Genomic DNA, 12,295 nt, shown 5'->3' with positions numbered 1-12,295 from the left:
AATTGGATCAGTCAGTGCTGCTTTGACCTTCAAATGTTACAATGTGGTGGAATTCTCTCTCTGTAAGGTGCGAAGTTAACAAAGACTTAGGCTAATGAGGCTGTGATATCTTTTTTTAAATTACACTTGAGGCGTTGTTCCATACATGTCAGGAATGTCGCACTTTTCATCTCCGGCCTCTGCTGAGTTAACCAACAAACAAGGTGGCAGGAAATATTTGGAATTAGTTTCAACATCCCTAGCTAGGGAAGAGAAAAATCAGACAGACTTCCCACTCCTGATAATTATCCACTGATCCCGGATGGAAAATGCACTTGTGGAGTCAGGTGAGGACAGAATAAGGCTCAGCAGGTCAGCGGCTGGGAATTCAGCAGCGGGCAACTCACCTCCTGACTCCCCAATGCCTGTCCACCATCTACAAGGCACAAGTCAGGAGTGTGATAGAATACTCTCCACTTGCCTGGTTGGGTGCAGCTCCAACAACACTCAAGAAGCTTGGCACCATCCAGGACAAAGCAGCCCACTTGATTGGCACCCTGTCCACCACGTTCAACATTCACTCCCTCCACCACTGACGCACAGTGTGTACCATCTACAAGATGCACTGCAGCAATGCACCAAGGCTCCTTCGACAGCACCTTCCAAACCCGCAACTTCTACCACCTAGAAGGACAAAGGCAGCAGATACATGGGAGCACCACCACCTGCAAGTTCCCTCCAAGTCACACACCATCCTGACTTGGAACTATATCGTCGTTCCTTCACTGTCACTGGGTCAAAATCCTAGAACTCCCTAACAGCACTGTAGGTGTACATACACCATATGGGCTGCAGCAGTTCAAGAAGGCAGCTCACCACCACCTTCTCAAGGACAATCAGGGATGGGCAACAAATGCTGGCCTTGACAGAAATGCTCACGTCCCAAGAATATTTTTTTTTAAACTGCAATGCCTTTCAAGGTATAAGAGCCTGTAAACAGTCATTGACTGTTAAGTGGATAAAATGGCCATTTATGATTGTCATTATTTGTGGAATCATACAGACAAAAGAAGTCAGTATCTTCAGTGAACAAAGAACAAAGAACAGTACAGCACAGGAACAGGCCATTCGGCCCTACAAGCCTGCGCCGATCCTGATGCCTGTCTAAACTAAAACCTTCTGCACTTCTGGGGACCGTATCCCTCTATTCCCATCCTATTCATGTGTTTGTCAAGATGCCTCTTAAACGTCGCTATCGTACCTGCTTCCACCACCTCCCCCGGCAGCAAGTTCCAGGCACTCACCACCCTCTGTGTAAAGAACTTGCCTCGCACATCCCCTCTAAACTTTGCCCCTTGCACCTTAAACCTATGCCCCCTAGTAACTGACTTTTCCACCCTGGGAAAAAGCTTCTGACTATCCACTCTGAGAGAGGAGAGCAGGAAATTAGGAAAGAAGTGTTAAACAACCATGTATTTATATTCAATAGCATTTAGAAAAACATCCCAAAAAGATTCACAGGAGCATAATCAGACAAAATGAATACAAAGCCAAAAAAGAGATATTAGGAAGGGTGGCTAAAGATAGGTTTTAAGGAGGATCTTAAAGGGAAGATAGATCTTCAACTAGTCCTGAAGCTGGTTTCTTTCCTAAAAATCCAGTGACGTGTGTTCTTGGAGTCAAGTATCTCTGATTCATTCTCAGCCTCCAAGAGTCCAGCCTTGTGATCTCCGCTGCAACCTGTGGAGCCCCTTTGCAGTATACAGGGCTCCTTCATAATAATTATATCACTGGGACAATCTGCAAGGAGACTTCAAATGGCAGATCTTTAGTGAAATAAAAAAGACTTTTTAAAAATGCAATGGCATATCTTTAATAGTATTTTTGAATAGTAATTACTTTCTTTAAAAAAGGTCAGTCAAAAATTAGGAAATGTCCATTATAGCTTAAGAGTTTCAAAAGGCAGGATTACCCTGGAGCCATTGACAGAAAGGGAATTGAGACATAAACATAAATTTCGTTCATCTGACTCCTATTAGGAGGAGGAAATGTGAGATTATAAAATATAGAGAAAAGCAGTAAGAAATGAGCAGACACACTATTATAATATATATATTTTGAAAAGTAATGTACCTTCAAAACCCACATTCCTTTTGAGATATAGGAATTATAGTGAAGTCATATCAGAGCTGGAAATAGCTGAGGGCTTATTGCAACCCCATTTAAATGTATCTGATTACTATAAACACCAGAGATCTCTGCTGTAGGTTTTCTGGAAATTTTTAAAAATATATAAATTCATACGATTGGCAAGAGATCAAATAAATGATGCAAATTGCCAGGACCACAATTTTAAAAATAAATAGGTCAACAGCACAGAGTCTAATGTTTACCCTCCCCTCTCTCTCTCCTCTCTGCTCTCTGGTAAATGGGTCAACATTGAGAAATCATTCCATGGGGAATTGTAACTGTGAAACAGAATCCAGTCATTCCATGTAAATTCTGATGATGTGACCCATCAGAAACATTAGAAGAAAAAGGACTGACTCTATCCCTCTCCCTGGCAATATTCTAAGATTAAGCCAGTCTGTTCACAACCTTGGTGTCACATTTGACCACAGATGAGCTTCTGACCTCATCTGCATGCCATCACTAAGACGACCTATTTCCACCTCCTTAACGTTACCCGACTTCGCCCCTGTCTTAGCTCGTCTGTTGCTGAAACACTCATTCATGCCTTTGTTACCTTTAGATTTTACTATTCCAATGCACTCCAAGCTGGTCGCCCACATTCTACACTCTGTAAACTTGAGGTCATTCAAAACTCTGCTGCCCTCATCTTCACTCGCACCCAGTCCTGTTCCCCTATCACCCCTGTGCTCGCTGACCTACATTGGCTCTCAGTCAAGCAACATCTTGATTTTAAAATTCTCATCCTCGTTTTCAAATCCCTCCATGGCCTCGCCGCTCCCTATCTCTGTAACCCCTTCCAACCCCACAACCCTCCAAAATATCTTCACTCCTCTGATTTTGGCCTCTTAAGCTTTACAAATTTTAATCGCTCCACTATTGGTGGCCATGCCTTCAGTTGTCTAGGCCCCAAGCTCTGGAATACCCTCCCTACGCATCTCTGCCTCTCCACCTCGCTTTCCTCCTTTAAGACACTCCTTGAAACCTACCTCTTTGACCAAGCTTTTGGTCATCTGACCTAATATCTCCTTTTGTCATATTCTGTTTTATAATGCTCCTGTGAAGTGCCTTGGGACATTTTATTATGTTAAAGGTGCTATATAAATATAAGTTGTTGTTATATAGCACCTTTCATGACCTTAGGATATTCCAAAGTATTTTACAATCAATGAACTCCTTTTGAAGTGCAGTTACTGTTGTACTGTAGAAAAGTGATCTTTTGATTTTAGAAGCTGAATGACTTTCTGAATTTTCTATTTTTATTTCAGACTTCTAACAATCATAGTTTTACTTTTTAATCTCTTGTTTTTATATGGATACATAGTCTAGTGTTTATTTTCAAATTCAGAAAGTTTTCCTCTAACAGGATTACATATCCTAAGATGTCTTCTAGCACTCGTACCAACCACAGATAACAGCTGTGATTACATATTGACCATGGCTTTGCTTTTAGACCATGCACAATTGCAATAGTAACAAATTTGTGTTACTGTGACCAGTCAGCTACTATTGATTTTTGACAGCCAACACAATTTATGGAGGCTTATAAATGTAATAGTGGGGCAGAAAGGTAATTCAAATGTTATACATTGAACTGACTCCAACATGGTGAAAAAAAACTGGTGACAATTTACTCCAGTAGGTTAGCAACAGTGTCTTTCACTCTCTCCTGTTTCTCGCACTCTCCTTCTCACTCACTTAATCTCACACATGCACTCTATCTTCATTCTCAGTAAAACCTTAGACGTGACTTAATGAAAATCATAAGATGCACATTTCACTAGTACAATTCACTTACTATTTATTGGATCACAGGCAAATTAACGGGCACAGGGTAAAAGGAATATTGGATTACTGTGAGATCAAAATCAGCAGGAAGATAGATTGACAAAAGTTCATGAGTTTACTGATCTTTCTCATTCATAAAGCAATATCATTGTTGCAGCTCCCCATTGGCTAAATGCACTAATCAAAATTTAGGACTGTGCCAATGGTGTGATATCTCTTGTTCTCTCAGTCTCTGTGGCATTTAACATTAACCATCCTCCTTCATTATTGTTCTTTTAACATCCTGCTTTGTAAGATTGGTGGCACATTGTTCCCATCTGTCCTGCTGCTGCGAACACATCACCATTAATGACTTCTCTTCTCACAGTTACCAATGAACTTCATTTCCACATCAACATTCTGCCTCTGAATTGCATATTTGCTAAGCACAATGTCCACTGCCACATATATGCTTACAATATCCAGCTGTACCTTTCCTCCAGTCCCCTTAATGCCTGTCCAATATTAAATCCAAAATGAGCCCAAACGTCCAGCAACTAAACATTGGAAAGCTCAAAGCCATTGTTTTCAGACCCTGTTTAACTCAACTGCCTTGCCATTGATTCCTCTCCAGCATATCACTCAAACTCAATCCAGCCATGGACAATATCAGGGTCCTGTTCGAACCACAGTTGAGGTTCAAACCCCACAACCTATCCATTACCAAGACTGCCTCAATTCATCTCTGCAACAATGCCTGCCTTTATCCTGCTTCACTCCCACCTTCACCAAAACTTGTACCCATGCTTTAGTCACCTTAAATTCCATAGTGCCGGCCTGCTGGTGGGAACTGGGCAGTATCACAGTACGATCCCTGTGCCAGAACAGATAGGTCTGTGGCCCAATCAAAATTGAACCCCAGACCTCATTTAAATTAGATCGGCAAGCTGCAGGAGCCTGCTGCCTGTAGTGACAAACAGGCACATCTTTTACATAGAATCTACAGGGCAATTTAAGAATGAGCATTTTGCTCCCCCAGTGGTTCAGGCAGTATGTTCACTGGCCAGCGTAGCATTGAATTCTCCAGACCAGTAAATGCCAGGGTTCCACTCTTTCTCTGTGCTGTTAATGGATTTCACCTCTGGGTGGAGTTCAATTGATCTCAGAACCCTACACTAATGAGGGCTCTTGCTTCTAATCACTGTTCAGAGACTTCTGTTGGAAAGTATTCATGTCTGCACAGGATTAAATTCAGCTATGATGCCTCCTATGGATCAAATGTCTGCCAGCCTAGAATGTAAGAATGTCCACCTAGCCAAGATACCAGAAGCTTGCTAGTGCCTGCAGAACTGTACCCCAGCATGCTTCTTCACCTTAAGGAAATGTGAACATGAGAAACTTGAGGAAGATTTTTTTTAATGTTAGGCTATCTATAAACCATTGTGTTTATACAAGATCACATTGTGAGTAAGTGCAGAGGTTGGAATTCTGTTTCCACTATCAGTGGAATTTCGTAGCCTGAGGTTACACGTTCACACCTGTTACTCACCACAAAAAATTCTAATCACTTAATTTTTTTCTATTTGCTCTTGTGATGTGAGCATTGCCTGTCACTAATTACCCTTGAACTGAGTGTCTTGCTGGTCCATTTCAGAGGGCAATTAAGATTGCTGTGAGCCTGGGGTCACATGTAGGCCAGACCAAGTGAGAATGGCAGATCTCCTCCCCTGTAGGCATTGGTGAACCACATGGGTTTTTGTGACAATCCCATAGTTTCATGATTATTATTAATAAGACTAGCATTTTATCCCAGATTTATTAATGGAATTTAAATTCTCCCAACTGCCATGGTGGGATTTGAACTCATGTCACTGGAGTATTAGCCATTTTCTTTGGATTACTAGCTCAGTAACATTACCACTACACAACTATCCCCCTATTAATAATTACTCTCCACTGGAGTGCAGTAATACAAAGCAAACATAAAATGTTGATGAGGACAAGGTATCAGCAAATCTGGGGAAAACACAGACCAATGTGTATTTTGTATTCAACTGTTTGCATCTCCTGGCTTTTATTGATGCTGTGCATAATCACTGCTATCATAGTTGGGGGTTTATTTATGAAACATCTTTACATAGAGTGGTCATAATGCATCTGGAAAAAAATATATTAAAGAGACATTGTCTTCAGGAAAAATTGTTCTTTGTTTGCAGGAACATAACAAAATGATATAAATTGAAACAAATTTTCGCCTCTGTTGCTTCTGATGTCATCCATTACAAAATTGATGCACAGCTGTTTTGGTTTCCCTCCATCTCCTAAAAAGGATTGACAAGCACTTACTCATGAAAGAAGTGTTCCTTGAAGTTCCTATTTTTTAAACTTTCTTTTCTCTACCCTCTCCTGAAGGTGCCAACACACAGTGGAATAGGTTTGCCTGTGCAGCCTGATGCCTCCATAGTGACATGGCAAAGCTCATTGTCTACTGTCAAATGTAAAGAATACAAATTGGTGAGAGATGGGAAGTCAGTTGGTAACAGTAGCTCAGCAAAAATCAATAAATCAAATATCAAGAGAAGTCAATTTTTTTCTGCTGCAGGGCATGCGGGGTATTTACCACAGAAAAAGGTCTCTGCAGCACCTCCTTGGCTGCTTTGTGGCCACATAAGCACGCAGCTTGGCAGAAGCATTGCACATCACCCCTGTGCTTGTTAACTGACATTGGATCCTTGTTGGGCAGCATTTCAATTTTAAAATTCTCATCATATCATTCAAAGCCCTCCATGGCTTAATTTCTTCCTATCTCTGTCATCTACTTCAGCCTCACAACTCTCCAATGTAGTGTATTTGGATTTCCAAAAGGCATTTAATAAGATGCCACATAAAACTTTACTATATAAGATAAGAGCTCTTGGCGTTAGGGGTAATATATTAGCATGTATAGAGGAATGGCTAGCTAACAGGAAATAGAGAGTCGGGATAAATGGGGCATTTTCAATTTGGCAAACTACAACCAGTTAAAGGCTTGCTACCCGACCCGAACCCGATGACATGCGTCGGGTTCGGGTCGGGTCGGGCTCCTCTTCCAGGTCCAGCTTTCGGGCTCGGGTCGGGTCAGGCCGGGTCCAGGTTGGTCTGGGTCCGGGTCGGGCCAGATACACACGGTAAGTGCTCTGCCGATAAGTATGAAAAATAAAAAACTTACCTGACCTGGGAGTCCGGGACGAAACTGAGTCTGTGCAGTGAGCGTTTAACATCACTATGACATCATCATGCACACGCTGCAGCTTCCTGGAGGTTCTGAGTCGGAAGGTAAGTAAAGGGATGGTCGGGTCGAGTCGGGCTCGGGTCGGGTCGGGCGCGGGGCAAAATTGGAAGGACTTGGGCCAGATTGGGCTCGGGTCCGCTGTGGATCGGTCGGGTTTGGGTTGGGTTCTTTTTCCCGACCTGTGCAGGTCTTTACAACTAGTGGATTGCTACAGGGATCAGTGCTGGGGCCTCAACTATTGACGATCTATATTAATGACTTGGAAGAAGGGATTGAGTGTATTGTAGCCAAATTAATGACAATTTTTTTTTATTCATTCATGGGAGGTGGCACTCATGTTAGAGATGGACAACTTCAATCCCTCTCCAAGGGCGTGCATTGCCTCTGGAAATGCTGGCAGAAGCACACACATTTCCCATTGCTACTTTAGCTTTCTTTTCATGGATGATCCCCAAGGCTCAGCATCTACATCCAGCTGAGCAGAGCTTGGAGCATCCTGTGCCTTCTGCCAGGGACTCTCCACTTCTGTCCCTGTCTCCAGTACCTGCTCTTGTTCATATGTGTTGCACACCTTACCATATGACAACCTAGCTATCTCTAATGCAGTATCCGCTGATGTATGTGTATCTGCACTAATGGAGGCTGCACGTGAGTCATGTGACAGCGGGTCCTCAGAGTGCTCACCCTCCTCTGAGGACTCCTCAGCTTCCTCTCGCTGCAGCTCCACTGTCGCCCTTGAAGGACTTGTGGGAGATAATAGACATTATTTAGTGCTGACATGGGGAATGGGTTCACACTGGACATAGTGCACAGCATGGTGTTTCAGTTCGTGGTGACATCAATTCAACATGGGTAACAGTTAAGTGCCAAATGGTAGTGTAATATCTAATGCCGTCACCTGGTCTGTGGGCCGTTCACATCTCTCCACCGCTGACGCCTAATATCCGAGACACCTTGCCAATCTGCAAGGCATGCTTCTCCACAGTGGTCAGGGTAGCTATGGCTGCAGGTCCACACCTCGTTCTCTGCCTCTCCCTGGAATTGTACATTCTCTGCTCCTGCAATGAGAGGATGTAGAGTAATGAATGTGAGAAGAGCAATGTGTGGAGAGGAAAAAATGCAAACATTTGTTGAAGGCGACTGTGAGGGATGGGTGCAAGAGGGCAATAGGATGAGGGTGAGTGTGAGTGTTGACTGTTCAGATGGAGATTTGAGGAGGTGCCTGGAGAAAAAGGAATGTGTGGAACTGCAAGGTGTGTTAGTTAGAGGAGCACTGTGCAGGTGAATGCTGGGGAAGTCAAAGAGTGATGGCTGACACTTGAAAGTGGTATTCCACTCACCTTTCCTGACCTTTATTGGTGCTGTATCAGGCCCTGGGCACCACACTCCTGCTACTGACAGCTTCAGCTACTTCTAGCCACATTGCTTCATCAGCATTCCTGACCTCTTCCTCCTCTCCTGATGAAACAGCACATCCCTATGGGCCCTCACTGCCTCCAGCATGAAGAGTCAGGGAACTGGGGAGAAGCATTCCCTTGTCTTCCTCCCATTTCTTCACTCACACGAGCCTTCACAATAAAAGTTGCCTGCAGCCATTTTGACCTGAATTGGGGTCTCTTTAAGGGGCGGCACAGTGGTTAGCACCGCAGCCTCACAGCTCCAGGGACCCGGGTTCGATTCTGGGTACTGCCTGTGTGGAGTTTGCAAGTTCTCCCTGTGTCTGCGTGGGTTTTCACCGGGTGCTCCGGTTTCCTCCCACATCCAAAGACTTGCAGGTGATAGGAAAATTGGCCGTTGTAAATTGCCCCTCGTGTAGGGAGGTGATAGGGAATATGGGATTACTGTAGGGTTAGTATAAATGGGTGGTTGTTGGTCGGCACAGACTCGGTGGGCCGAAGGGCCTGTTTCAGTGCTGTATCTCTAAATAAAAAATAAATAAAAAAATAAATTTAACTAGAAATCCTTCTTTAATAGAGTGGTGGGTCATCATCACACTCTATGATTGGTTGGGAAACCAAGCAGGATATCAATGCCGTGGCTGAGTTAAAGAGCCACAGAAAAGCTGACTGATAAAACAAGCGGGTTCCCAACCCGCTGCCAGCTGCCCCAGCTAACAGCGGGTCAGTTTAAATAAAATTCTGCCTGCTGACTTCCAATACTAGAAACACCAGCCAGAAGAAACAGCCTCTCAGCATCTACCCTGTCAAGACCTCTCAAAATTTCTACGTTTCAATGAGATCACTTCTCATTCTTCAAAACTCCAGAGAATGTAGGCCCATTCTACTCAATCTCTCCTCATGGGACTGCCCTCTCAACCCAGGAATCAATCTGGTCAACCTTCATTGCACCTTCTCCAAGGCAAGTAGACCAAAGCCGTGCACTCCAGGTGTGGTCTCATCAAAGCCCTATATAATTGCAGCAAGACTTCCTTACTCTTATACCCCCTCGCAATAAAGGCTAACATATCATTTGACATTCTGATGTTGTTGTTGTTGCTAATTGTTTGCTGTAGCTGAATGTTAAGTTTCTGTGATTTGTGTACAAGGATTCCCAAATCCCTCTGCATACCAACATTTACCAGTCTCTTAATTTTAAAAAGAAATTCTGCTTTACCATTCTTCCTACCAAAGTAGACAATTTCACACTTTTCCATATTATACTGCACCTGCTACCTTCTTACCCAATCACTTAACCGATCTATATCTTTGCAGCCTCTTTGCATTCACCTCACAGCTTACTGTCCCACCAGTTTTGTATTGTCAACAACCTTGGATACATTACATTGGTTCCCTCATCTAAGTCATTGATGTGGATTGTAAATAGCTAAGACCAAAACACTGTTTCTTGCAGCACTCCACTAGTCACACCCTGCCATCCTGAGAATAACTCATTTATTCCTACTTTCTGTTTTCTGTCCACTAACCAATCCTCAATCCCTTTTAATATATTACCCCAATCCCAAGAATCGTAATCTTATGTAATGGCCTATAAATAAACTTTAAAATATAGGAAAGAGGTGTGAAATGATGTAATAAGCAAACTTATGCCAGTCAGACATATGAAATAGCTCAAGAACAAAAAACTGTTAATTGCCAATCTTCTTTTTTTTTAATTCATTCATGGGATGTTGGTGTCGCTGGCTAGGCCAGCATTTATTGCCCATCCCTAATTGCCCTCGAGAAGGTGGTGGTGAGCTGCCTTCTTCAACCGCTGCAGTCTTTGGGGTGTAGGTACACCCAAAGTGCTGTTAGGAAGAGAGTTCCAGGATTTTGACCCAGACCAGTGAAGGAACGGCAATATAGTTCCAAGTCAGGATGGTGTGTGCTAGGGGCACTTGTAGGTTGTTGTGTTCCCATGCATCAGCTGCCCTTGTCCTTCTAGTTGGTAGAGGTCGCAGGTTTGGAAAGTGCTGTCGAAAGACAGCAGATGAAGTGAAAGGAGGGATTGAGACAGCAGTACTGTTATTGTAATTTGAAATATATTTAAGGTAAACGCTATGGCTCCATTCAAGGAAACAGAACGTCATACTACTCTATATATACAGATTATTTAATGAAGTGCTCCAACTGTACTCACTGGCAGTTTAACTACAGTTACTAACTTTTCCCAAGTTCAGAACCAAACAGGATGTGGGCTATGTGCGAACCAAGACATGTTTTGAGTTCCGAAGAAGGGTCACTGACCCGAAACGTTAACTCTGCTTCTCTTTCCACAGATGCTGCCAGACCTGCTGAGTGAATCCAGCATTTCTTGTTTTTGTTTCAGATTTCCAGCATCCGCAGTATTTTGCTTTTATTTTGAGTTCTGTTGTTTTCTTTGCTGATAATAAAAATTAAACACTGAAGAAAAGTGGAAATAATGGACTAATTTTCAAAATCAAACTTTGGGTTCAATTTAGAAATTGCAAGACAACTCATTCAAAAAGTAGATTGGCTAGCCCAAAAATGCATAGTTACCCATTCTCACTAGACTTAAATGGATAGTACTTATCAACCCTGGCATTTCTAAATTACCTATAACAATCTTGAATCCAAATGGCTTTAAGACTCAGTCAAATTGCTCAACTGCTTTTAGTAATAGCGTGTAATCAATATCCTTCCCAACAGACTGCTCCCCTTCTGCCCCACTCCACCCTAAACAGCACAGAGACTGTGAGTGCAGTTGTAGAAAGATAGAAATGGTGAAAAAGAAATGCAATAGGTGGATGATCAACCTAGCTATCATTATTGGATAAAGCTCACTGCATTTCCATTGTGTGCACCCCATGGAGGTTCACAATCACTGAGATTCTAGCTGGATTGATAAAATTATTGGAGATGGCCTTGAAAAAACTGTTACCCCTTTTTTGTAATTAGTGAAGACTTTCAATTTCCCCTCCAAAAACTACAACCAAAAAAAACCCTTGTGTCAGTAGAATCCAGCTTTTAACAGCATGGGTTCTTTGAATTAATAGCTCATTACAAGATTTGGTACTTCAATTTGTAGTTTAGGGTGAACAAGGATGCAGTCACACACTTAGGTCTTTACTGGGGACCAGCTTTCAGTGTTACTGGACTTGCTGGGGGTAATTCTTCTCTTCACTGCTTGGCAGGGAGCTGGCGGAGTGGACTGCCTGCCCATTATTGTATCTGCCTGATTTTTGTCCTATTATAATCAATAGAAATGATAATTGGGTGGGTCCTGTAAAGGTTGAGAAGGCAGCTCCACCAGGTCACTGTCTAAGTGGAGAAGGTGACTATTATCCCTCCTGAGTGTAATCTACTTGCCTCCCCTCCTCTCTGGAATACAGTTACAAATGCCCTCCAGATGATTAGCGTGTGTTATGAAAGCAAAACGTTGGAAACGCACATCAGATCAGTCAGCATCTGTAAAGATAAAAGATGGGGGGATGGATTTTGACTGTGTGATAGTGTGAGATGGATGCTACTGAATTGGCAGCTCATTTTACATTTCTCTCGATTGTTATTTCCATTGTCTTCAATGGAAATAAAAATCAGGAGAGACGTAGAGCAGACTATTGATTCACTAACACCTGTTTTACACTATCATATGAAAGATATTACATTTCAAGTGGGTACCCTTCATAAA

The sequence above is a fragment of the Heterodontus francisci genome, chromosome 1 (genome assembly GCF_036365525.1).
Source record: "Heterodontus francisci isolate sHetFra1 chromosome 1, sHetFra1.hap1, whole genome shotgun sequence".
Lineage (NCBI taxonomy): Eukaryota > Metazoa > Chordata > Chondrichthyes > Heterodontiformes > Heterodontidae > Heterodontus > Heterodontus francisci.
The sequence above is the reverse complement of the archived record's forward strand: the minus strand, read 5'-3'. Positions refer to the sequence as shown.